Raw genomic sequence first — 13,066 nt, 5'->3', positions numbered from 1 at the left:
TATTAATTTGTTAAGAATAATTTTTTTTACCACATTAACATCTCATTTATCTTGTTTGTTTCATAATTATGTCCTACTTTTTTTGTTAAGTTAGTCATATATGTTCAATTATGCCTTATAATTACATCTTATAAATTGTTTTATTTACTCATATATGTATTTATTATGTATTTCATGTTCAATCAATTAGGTAAGTACCAAGTCAAATATATGAATGTATATATCAAGCCTCTTATCTATGAGTTAGTAGAGTTAAGGAATGGTGTCACTATGTATGATGTCTCTAGACTAGTAGTTACACAAAGGTAATTTGAATTCTTGTATGGACAATTCAATATGCCCCAAGGCTAACACATTTTTGTGGTATGTTATAACGTTACACTGCACTTTAATAGTGTTTAATTTTATGAAGTTCATTTCAAGTATTTTTTTAAATAGTTCGACCTTCATTGTACATACTTAAAATAATTGATATAAAAATTATTCCATTTCTTGCAAGTCTTCAAACAAAGGGTAAATTTGCTTGCCCAGTTTGCAGTCCTAAGATGAAATCTCGTCATTCCAGAAGCTTAGGAAATGAGGTGTTTGATGAGTACATGCATTTTTTTTTCTAAGAACCATAGGTACCAAAGTACTGAAAAAACATATTTTCAACGGGAAAGAAGAGACTAGATTAATACCACGGAGAATGACACTTCGTGCATGGAAGTTGCATTATAATACGGTTTCTCAAGGTATGGATGGAATTGTCTATGTATCAATATACATGATATGATTGGATTATTTTATCTTTTTATGGAATTTTCTTCACTGTACTAATTGACAGGTTATATTGTTGTTATAATATATTTAACTATGATTCGCATTGTAGGTCATGGAGGCATTAATAATAGGTAACGTCCATGAGGAATGAAAAATTATCATGGGTAATTCAATAGACTCCCATACTATGAGAACCTAGAAAATGTTCATTTGTTTGATACAATGCACATCAGGAAGAATTTAACAGAGATTTTAGGGTGAATCTTGGATGGTAGGAGAGATAAGGAAAAATTGTCAAGATTTGTAATGACATTATGGAGGTTGGCCATGCATTGCAAAGTTTGATTCATTCAAATAGCAATGGAGATGGCCAAAATATAAGCACCCTTCCATGGTTATTGATAGAGCAGCAAAGCAAGCATGTTAAAGAGGTTATTGAAAAAAATAAATTTCCAATTGGATTTTCTTCAAACATAAAGAATATACTAACAAGAAAAGGTGAATTAGGTGGGGTAAAAACTCATGATTGGCATACGTTCATTAAGGTAATTATTTTGGTGTATATATATTTTATACATTGGTAAAACATCTTGTTAATTAGTGTTTTTTTTTCCTACTAATTTGGGAAAAATAATGATCAATCATTATTTTTGTTACAATATGTTCTACCTTTATCTCTCCTAGAAAACTTTGACAACAATGTCAAACAAGTTATATATGATCTTGGAAAATACATGAGGTAAGTGGAGATTTATGTGCAAAGTGTAATTTGTTCAATAAGTTGTTGTGTCACATATTTTTCACTGCATGTATTTTTCTTTTCATCATGTACTATATTTTTCTTTTGTTGAAACATGTGATTTGCTTGCTTCATTTGTAGATGGTTTTCATCTAAAGAAATTGATAAAGAATATATAAAGTATTGGAGAAAACAAATTCCTCATCTAATGTGTGAAATTCAAAAGTATCTACCTTCGACATTTTTCAATGCACAAGAACACTACCTCATACACCAAGTTGAGGAGATTGAAAAACTTGTACACACAAGATCAATGTGGATGGTTGAGAGGCACTTGAAATAACTGAAGGCTTTGGTCAGACGGAGAGCACGCCTTGAAGATTCTATTGTAGAGGGATATATGGTATATCAAACCATGGTTTATGTTAGTAAATATAGTGATGAAATAGGAAAAAGTATTAATGTATTGGATCACATTTGGGATGTCAACTCCATCGACAATTTTTAAGGGGAGCACCTATTGGGGAAAGTTAAAATGAGAGAATTGAGATGTAAGTAGATAATGGAGATTTATAGCACAATTGAATTTTTTGTCTTTATGTATATCGTACTTATTTAATTTTTAGTCTTCCTGCATAATCCATTATTATGAAATTTTAACATGGTAACTATATATATGTGGGTGTGACTGTGGCTATGGGTGTGGGTGTGTGTGTGGGTGTGTGTGTGTGTGTAAATTGTTTTATTTTAATATAGTTGGTCAAGAGTGGGATGCAATACATTATACATTACTAGCAATAAAGATTAGATGAAGGTATGGATTTAACGATGCAAACAAGCTAATAATGGCAGGTTATCATGGTTTGGTGTGTCTTCATTAGTCAAATAAGCTCAACGTAGTGTAGATACCAATTTTACATAGAGGGAAATTGATTTATCATATGGTTTAAAAGATCATCAAGCCAGCATATTCACCCATACTATTTATTTTTTACAATTATATTGATGCATATGGCATGTTTTTTTCTTAATTTTCAAGTTTTTCAAGTATAAATATGCATGATTATCAATTGATAATGCATATTTTATGTTTTTGATGTATTGTAGTTATAACACCACAACAAAATTTGGTGAAATGGTCACACATTTCTCATCAAAAGGTTGGATGAAAATATGAGAACTTTTGATAGTGGAATAACTATAGTATTTCAAGTTATCAATGTTTCCTCTAGAGGTGACAGATATCCAAACCTCTCTGAGAATTGATCTTATGGGAATTTTCATGATATACTTGAGTGTGACTTTGAATCCTTCAAAATAGTTGTGTTTGATGTCAAATGGTTTAGGCTATGAATCCATGAACATGACCCTGATTGAACTATTATTTAGTATGCTAATGGAGTTACCATGGTTGATACAAGGAATCTTGAGCCTAGATCTAATCGATATGTTCTTCCAAGCCAATGTGAATAGGTTTTTTATGTAGACACTCTAGGTAAAGAAAGTTGGTTATATGTTGCTATATATGATCCCAGAGGAAGGCCTGTAAAGTATAATGTAGTGGACGAATATGATGTAGATGATAAGGGGGTTCATGCACTGTCAGACAAAGATGTCGAAGAAGTTCAAGGAATATATGTTAATCGATAAAATGTTAATTTGGATGAACTATATGATATTGACATTGTGTCAAACGAAGAAGTTGAAGAAGTTGAACCAAATGTAGAAGAGCATGTTCCAAATGATGATATAGATGATGATGATGATGATGTTGATATGGTGAATCCTTTATACATGAATTTTGAACTAGATGATACAGATGATGAGATGGATGAGGAAGAAGATTAATGATATCAAAATGTTGAAAAGTACGAGGTATGTATTTATATGTTTTCAGTTGGTTTGTTCTCTTTCGTTCACCTTAAATTTTTATTTTCCTAGTTTTTATGTTTGAATGTTACTATGTTTCTTTCAAATATATTATAGTAGATATTGGTATCAGGAAGATGTGTGAAGTAATTTTATACCATGACTTCCCATGAACTTAGTTCCCACCATGGTGTCTCATAATGATTTTTAGAAATTTGACTAAACTAATGTTTAGTTGTTAAAATTTGATTTATAAGTGATTGATTATGCGACATGTACATACTAACAAATGCTAATATTTTGTTGGCATTGATGAGGTAATGATTTTTTTTCAATGATTTTCATAGCAGGGCGAATGTATGTGCCTTAGGCACGCCCGCATGAAGGCAGGCCCCCTACACGAAGGTGGGGCACCCGCCTGGCAGGGGCAGTCATGTGACAAGTTGGTGAGTTGACCCGACTTGGAAAGGGGCGCCCACACAAAAGAAGTAATGTCAGCCTATGACTTCCCATGAAATAAGTTCCCACAAGGGGGTCTCATAATGATATTTAGAAAATTAACTAAATTAATGTTTAGGTGTTAAAATTTGGTTTATAATTGATTGATTATGCAGCATGGTTCTAACAAATGATAATAATTTGTTGTGATCGTTGATGAGCTAATGATTTTTGTTCATTGATTTGCATAGTAGGGTGAATTCCCATGCCTTGGGTGTGCCCAAATTAAGGCGAGGCACCTGGATTCACATTAGGGCCTTACATGCTAGGCACACCAGGGAGCCATCTCGGAAAGGGCGTCCGAGCAATGAGTTGGTGGGTCGACCCAACCTAGCAAGAGGTGCCTGCGCAGAAGAAGTAATTTCAGCCCATGACTTCCCATGAACAGAGTTCCCACAAGGGGGTCTCATAATGATTTTTAGAAAATTAACTAAATTATTGTTTGGGTGTTAAAATTTGGTTTATGATTGATTGATCATGCAGTGTGGAAACAAAAATCATAATATGTTTTTGTCATTGATAAGCTAATGATTTGTGTTCACTAATTTTCATAACAAGGAAAACGTTCGCGCCCACAAGAAGGTTGGGCACCCGGGCACCCGCCTTATAGGGGCACCCATGCAACGAGTTGGTGGGTCGACCCAGCTTGGCAAGGGGCATGCACTCAAATGAAGAAATTTCGGCCCAAAACTACCCATGAACTGAGTTCCCACAAGGGGTCTCATAATCATTTTTAGAAAATTAACTAAATTAATGTTTAAGTGTTAAAAGTCGACATATAATTAATGATTGATTATGCAGCATGGTACTAAAAAATGATAATATTTTTTTGTGATCATTGATGATCTAATGAATTATGTTCATTTATTTGCGCATTAGAGTGAATTTCCATGCCCTGGGAGTGCCCATGGGGGCGTCACATATTGGGCACGCTAGGGCACCCACCCAACAGGGGCACTCATGTGACGAGTTGGTGGGTTTGTAAAAATTAGCAAGGGATGCCCACACAGAAGAAGTAATTTCAACCCATGACTGCCCATGCACAGAGTTCCCATAAGGGGGTCTCATAATGATTTTAAAAAAATTGACTAAATTATTGTTTGGGTGTTGAAAGTCAGTTTATAATTGATTGATCATGCAGCATGGAAATAACAAGTGATAGTATTTCGTTGTAATTGACGATCTAATGATTTTTGTTCACTATTTTGCACATCATGTTGAACACCCACGCCCTGGGCACACCCACACAAAGGCAGGGTGCCCGGGTGCCCATGGAAGCATCACGTGTTGGGCACACCAAGGCACCCGCCCAAGAGGGGCACCCATGTGACGAGTTGGTGGGTAATCCCTACTCAGCAAGGAGCGCCCACATAGAAAAATTAATTTTGGCCCATGACTGCCTATGAATAGAGTTCCCATAAGGGGGTCTCATACTGATTTTTAGAAAACTAACTAAATTAATGTTTGGGTGTTAAAATTTGGTTTATAACTGATTGATGATTATGCATGGAAATAACAAATGATAATATTTTGTTGTCACTGATGAGCTAACAATTTGTGTTCACTGATTTGCATAACAGGGCGAATGTCTGTGCCCTTCATGCGCCTGCACGAAGGCAGGGTGCTCTAGCTCCCATGGGTGTGTCACATGCTAGGCATGCAGCAAGGGCACTCATAGGATGAGTTGGTAGTTCGAACAGGTTGGAAAGGGGCACCCAAACAAAAGAAGTAATGTCAACCCATAACTTCCCATGAACTGAGTTCCCACGAGGGAGTCTCAAAATTATTTTTAGAAAATTGACTAAATTAATGCTTAGGTGTTAAAAGTCAGTTTCTAATCGTTTGATTATGCAGCATGGTACTAACAAATGATAATATTTTCATGTGATCATTTATGAGCTAATGATTTGTGTTCACTAATTTGCACAGTAGGGTGAATTCATGCACCCTAGGTGCACTCACATGAGGGCGAGGCACCGGGGCACGCATGGGGGCGTTGCATGCTTGGCACTCTAAGTGCCAACTGAGTAGGGGCACTCGTGCGATGAATTAGTGGGTCACCCAAACTTGGCAAGGGACATCCACACCAAATAAGTAATGTCAGGCCATGAATTCCCATGAACAAAGTTTCCATAAGGGGATCTCATAATGATTTTTAGAAATTTTACTAAATTAATGTTTGGGTGTTAAAATTTTGTTTATAATTGATTGATCATGAAGCATGGAAATAAAAAATGATAATATTTTTTTGTCATTGATGAGTTAATGATTTTTTTCACATATTTGCACAACGGTGTGAACGTGTGCACCCTGGGCGTGCCTGCACAAAGGTGGGGTGCTTGGGTTCCCATTATGGCATCGCGTGCTAGGCATGCAGCCAAGGCGCCCATCCGGCAAGGGTGCCCATGCTACAAGTTAGTGGGTCAACCCAACTTGGAAAGGCGTGCCCACTCAAAAGAAGTAATGTTGGCCCATGACTGCCCATGAACTGAGTTCCCACAATGGGGTCTCATAATGATTTTTAGAAAAATAATTAAATTAATGTTTAGGTGTTAAAAGCCAATTTATAATTGACTGATTATGCGGCATGGTACTTGTTGTAACATAAATGGTTCTGATAAGTTAGATATTTATAAAAGAGGGTATAAAAAAAAAGAAAAAAAAATAGATTGAAAGAATGAAAATATGAAAAATGTTGAAAAATTAATGAAAAGAACCCCATGCAAAGAAAAACAAGTGTATAAGTGAGCAAGCTCAAATGCCACTAGAAATAATTATTGTTTGAATCATATAATATAATCTTGATCAAACATGTTTAAATTTATGTTTTTAGAATAGGAAATAATTCAACCAAACTATTTAATCTTGGTTGAAATTAGTAGATAGTATAGATTAGAGAAAATATGACCAACAAATTTAAACTTCGTCAATTGCATTTTAGGCATTAGAATAGGGTTAAAAGTAACTTTAGGAGATAAAAAGAGGGTCTACTAGATTAAATGCGCCCTTAGGAATTTAAATCATGCTTTAGATAGATTAATTTTGGTTAAATGATGAACTAATCATGTCATTTAAACATGATTAACAATTTGTAATAAGCATTAAGCATTGAGGTTCTATTATAAGATTGAGAGACGACAAGATGTTTTGTTGGCTTCTGATATCGCAAAGGCACTTTTCAATGGCCATGATTTTCCCCACCTGGATCAATGGTGGGGAAACAACTTTGCACCCCCTCATCCTATTTCTCGTTAACATCAAGGGGGGGGGGGGGGGGGGGGGGGGGGGTAAAAAATGCGGTATTTATTTTCTCGAGCCCCACGCAACGTGGCGCTTCCTTGCGACTTCGTACCCCCTCGTCCAAAACCATATACCATCACACCTCCCCCTCCAAAATACGCCTATCACTCATCTACTCCCCGACATGGTGCCAATCTAATGTTGTCCTCTGAGATAATTCTAGGTTAATTAATTATGCCAAAGCATCTAAAATGTTTTGTTGTTTTAAAAGTTTTTGGAAGACCAGGTCAGAGTTAGAGTGAATTCAAATTGTAGATAGGATAGAGACTATCCTAGAAATCAAGAAGGTATTGTAGAAAAGGAATTTAATGACTTAGTTGGAGACTAAGTGTCAAGCTCTAGAAAATTTTGTCCAAAGATTTCATACTAAATTTAATTTGCTGAATCAAAGAGGATTTCCAGGGTTAGTAGCACCAAATAACAGATTAATCAGCTTGGAAGATTATTGTGAGACACTTTACACTATTGCAACAGATTGTAGAAATTTTGAATAATAAACACTTATTCACGGAGATTATCCTGATTATACACTATTGCGGAATACATGCATAATACATAACCTCCTCTACGTTGATCATCAATTTAGCAGCATTAAAAACAATGAAACATCAATCACATGTGCACATTAACACAGTATGTAACCCGGGGAAAGCATACAGCTGAAAACCCCACACTATCTGTATATTATAATGATTGAGAACATGTAACAATACATAGTACAATACTCCTCACAAGTACTCAGTACTATCTCCACCTGTTACACAAAATACAGCTCAGATCTGATCATCAAATCTCCCTCGCTGCTTTGCCTGCCTCCACTGCACAATCCTGCAAGAGAATGAATGAATCCAGACTCGTTCCAAGTTATATTTACCTGGAGAATCACTCACATTGGAAATCACATGAGCACAGGCTATATCACTGGGCATATGATGTACAATCCTCATGGGCATACTCAATACATTGCTTGTGCAAAGTCTCATGCACAACTATAGTCACAACTGATAGCAATCTCAACCTCTAACACCTGTCTCCACTGAACTGTACATGCAACTAAGTTAACTGATGTATTCTTCAGTTGCATTATGAGTTAATAATTAGCGAATTAATTAATAACTAATTCACACAACTCATCACTTAGTCTATTGGCCAGTTAGACTAAATACAACTAGTTCAACTAAGTCAAACTGAACACAACTCCATTAACTGCTCATCCAACTCCACAGAACTCAACCACATGAGTTCTAACTGATGTCCTACATGCAATAGCTCAATTGACCCACAAAGAAAGCATATTTCCTTCTGACAGTTACATGTGCCACATATGTAGCTCAAACTGAAGTGCTCCAAGAGGATAAGATAAAGTTTATAGTCTAAATATTATTATGAGACAATAATATTTGACTTTTCTATTTTTGACTAGCAGTCTAAAAATAGACTTTGATCACTTCTGCTGTGATCCATAAATAGAAGTCCATCTATTTTTCCCAACATGACCAATCATCCATAAATAGAAAACTGCAACTCATAGACCATGATCCATATGTCTAAAAATAGACTTTGCGCCAAAACTTACTTGCGAGACCACTTAGTGAAGGTGATTCCTTTCCACTAAGCTCCATCATCTTGTTGCATTCTCAAAAAGCATTTCTTGTTGCACACTTTTCAACACAGATACATCCAAGTTTGCAGGTATTAAAGGACATGTCACTGGTAAAGCTTTTATAGAAGCCTTGGTGTTTGATTTAACTATCAAACATGAAATCAAGCACATTTTCATCAACAAGCCCACTTTCGTGAAATATACTAAAGTAGATGAAGTCTATAGAAAGATAATAAATCTTTCTATACCCAAATATGAAAGGTGGGATCAGTTGTGTGATATTATTGAGTAAAAAGTTTGATCTCCAACATACAAACAACAAGCAACACATTTTGGGGCCAATTCATCAGCAATTTCCTCGAAGATAGTGCCAGCAACCTCAACAGTTTAAGCATTCCTACATTTGTGTACTATTTTTGTAATCAGTTAGATGTTTCTAGAATCCAAATATTTTTGTATAAATAAGTAGAAATTCAATGCATTAAGGGTTGAACCCTTAGATGATTTTTCTAAAGCATAAATGTGTCAAATAGAAATGGCTTCATATTAATGAAAGGATTCTAGATTTGCTTCAAGCAGCTTGTCACTTTGTGAGTTTTTCTTATGTTTTCACGTCATTTTGTTGTTCTACATGTCTTTAAGTTTTTATGAAGAAATTTGGGTAAGAGAAAACTGAATATCAATCTATCTTAAACCCCCTCTAAAGTGATAATATATTTTAGAGATTATTTTATTGGATTGTTTTTCTTTATAAGCTCCTCTACATTTATAAAATGTCAACCATCTTCATAAGATTAAATATATTTTGTTGGGCTGTAAACATTCTTTACTTGCATGCTTTCTTATGATTAACTAAAGATTCAGTTTGAATATTTACGAAATCATAGCCTCTTACATTTCTTCCTTTCCACACACTTTTTGATCCAGGTGGATATTGGTGGCCACCTGCCAAGTCCACTTGGACCCCCACCATTGTTTCTCTCAGCATTTTCAGTTTCCTTAATTGTAGCACAATTTACTATTTTTAGCAGTTTTTCGGGTCCTGAACTTCTGGAGCCATTTTGAGGCCCTAAACGACGTTTTTTGGGAAATCTAGGGGCAACATGGGTCCATGGACTGATATTGCCCTTCCCAAAGTTATAGTTCTCGGATAGATATTTCAAACGAGCTATTGTATGCATCAAACGGAGATTGGGTGCCAAAGTTACGACCCCGGGAAATCGATGTACCAATTTACCTAAACGGGGCCCACAATTTGGCGTCTCATCTTCTAGGGTTAGGTTTTGGGATGTTAAGGGTTTTCCATTATTTCTCAACAATAAATAGGTCTTCGAGCCTCATTGTAAGACAATGCAGAGGCATGTAGTTGCCACATCTCTTCTCAGAGATAAGCTAACATCACCCTAGCTGGTTTATTTCCACTACTATTTGTAAGCATATTTCAATATTTTACATTAATGAAATGAAGTATTATTTCCATTGCATATCTGTGTTTATGGTTATCTCTGTAATTCGTTGCATTCCTGTTTAAATCCGGATCAGTGGTATCAGAGCGGTCTACTTTTTTCTCTGTTTTTCTTTTCATGTCCCCAACGACGTCGGGATATAAGGAGTTAGGGCTTGAACTGGTCGAACCTTTGCAAGACCAGCCTCGCAAATCCCGACGGCCTCCCATGGTGGATGAGAAGAAAGACGAGGGGGCAGGAGATCATATCAAAATCTTGCTCAAAGAAGCCCTCGAGGGACAAAGGAACGCGATGATGAACAACTTTGCCCAGATCCTTCAGCGGCTACCCAGAAGCGACGCATCAACTTCCAGCAGCTACTCTAGAAATGCCACGCCCTTTAAGGTACAAGTTAATTTTGAAATCCCCATATTCGAGGGTCAGATAGACACAGATGCCGTAGATAAATGGTTAAATCTACTAGAGGGTTATTTTTCTATTCATGAATTTTCAATTCGGGAAAAGATTGTTTTCGCTCTTCTCAAAGCAGCCCCCCACGTCAAGGACTGGTGGGAAACCTACTGTGAGCAGAAGGATGAAAATACCGGCTCACTATTTTTAGCCACACCCACCTGGAATTCATTCTAGGATGCCATCAAGGAGCAGTACTACCCTATCGGAAGCTATGAGGATCAATACATAAACTATACCACGCTACGGCAGGGAAGGGACCAAGACGTGTAGGAGTTTACCAATCTTTTCCATACCCTTTGCACAAAGTTGGGTTTCAAGGATTCAGAGCAAAATTTGATACTCAAATACCACGACTGCCTGCACAAGTACATCCAGGAAGAAATAGAATTCCTGAACATCTCCTCACTCAATACAGCATACCGATATGCCGTCAAAGTCGAGCAGAAGTTTAAACAGAAGAAGCGAGATTTTGGATCTGCGAATCAGAAGCATGGGAAAGGTGCCCCTAAACCAGAGAACAAAGGACAAAGCCAAGGTGGGGCAGCCCAAGTGGTGGGCTCCAGTATTGTAGCAATAATGCTACAACTCCTGGAGCTTCCTTCTCTAATTTTATCAACCCGATAGTTCGTAACAAACTTGGAAGCGACGGTGCTGTATGCACAAGTACTAGCTCTTGCCGCAGCTGTCACTTGGTCAGCTGACACAAGTCCACTAGGAGCTTAAGCCAACTTCTATGAGCTCTTAGAAGAAGCTTTTTAATTGATGGATGAAAGCTAACTCGAAGGAAGCTAATCTAATCGCAAAAAGAAACTGAAAGCCAAAAAGAAACGCAAACCCTAATTCTACCAGCTAGTCCTACTGACGCAAAGGAGAGCATGCAAACTACTAAAAGAGATTCCATTACTTCTATGAAGGTAAAATACATGTGTCTAGACTACCTTTATCTAAAGAAAAAATCTTTTTGTATTTTTGTTTAAGTTGTTGGAATTATCATGCATGTGCTTCTAACTATTTTTTACTGTGCATAGGTGGATCAAGGAGGAGAAATGCTTGGGAAAGGTTGGGAAGGTTCAGAGAGGGTCTAAGGGGTCCCTAACACCCTTCCAGAGAGTCTCACAAAGTTTGGCTGCCAACAAACCATGTTTATGAGCTTCTACAGGAAGTCTGCAGGGGTTCTACAGGATGTTCAAGATTTCTACAGGATGTTCTGTAATTCTTCTACAGGATGTTTCGAAATGGGATTTTGGAGCATGGATGGAGGGAAAAAGATGGAGGAATGAGTATGGAGGTGAAATAGGGGTGTGAAGAGGTCTAGGACTTGGTGGATGAGGCTAAGGAGCGATTGGATTTGTTCAAGGATGGAGGAAGCGATGATGCACAAGAATGTAGGAATTAAGGCAAGGTGGGGAAAGTATGGCAAATGAAGGGTACGAATCATGGACTAAGGGTTGGAGCAGATTATCTGATGGATTATAGGTAGATAGAGAAGGATAACAAGTGCTCTGCAAGTTATTTTTCAGATTTAACAAAAGAAGACTTGGAAAATCAAGAACCTAATTACCTTGACCTAATCTGACCTAGATAATAGCAAAAGAAATGGAACAGAAGTTTATTTGCACAAAATCATATGAACTAACTATGCAACTAAGCAATCATAACCCTAATCATGCAGTCAAAACTGATATCAAGTTTGACAACTAAGAATCCAACATTAATACTTGCATGGTGAAGCAAAACAGCGTTTTTGTGGGCAGCAAGGTCACCTTTGTCCCAACTCACGATCCCACTGAGGGAGAGGTAAGATCAGAGGTGCTTGAGCCCCTTTTTCCAAGGATCCTTTATGTTATTATTCTATCCAAATCAATCTGAACATGAAAATCTACTTTAATCATCAGAAGCAACCTAAATAACACAACAAGTTTTAAATCTAAATAGCAGATTTTACTCTAAGAATGCAGCAAAGACACATGAAAGTAAACAAAGGAGGTACTGGGCGCTTGAGATGGGCCCAACCCCAAGAGCTACGGCCTCCTAAGAGAGATTTAAAGCTGGTGCAAAGCTGGATTCATATTTATTGATCAAGAAATGAAGAGTTACATCAAAACTGTCCACAAGGAGAACTTGAAAATGAGTTGAAAGCAAAGCTAATCTACTGCCTAAAAATCGAACTACAAAATGACTACAACAAGACTATGAAATGACTAACTACCAGCTAACAAAAATGACTAACTGAAATGAGGCCCTAAGCCCTCTTATTTATACAAATTGAGGACCCCAACAGTCCTCCTAAACTTTAGGGACTCGGCTGCCCAAAACTTGCAGTTAACAGCAGTCCTACTTGACTTGCTTGGCTTCCCTTGTGCTGATTGATTTGGT

Source organism: Pinus tabuliformis, chromosome 2_2 (assembly GCF_031772625.1).
Source record: "Pinus tabuliformis cultivar Carrire ecotype Pingquan chromosome 2_2, CPIR1, whole genome shotgun sequence".
In the NCBI taxonomy this organism is placed as follows: domain Eukaryota; kingdom Viridiplantae; phylum Streptophyta; class Pinopsida; order Pinales; family Pinaceae; genus Pinus; species Pinus tabuliformis.
Note: the sequence above shows the minus strand (reverse complement) of the source record.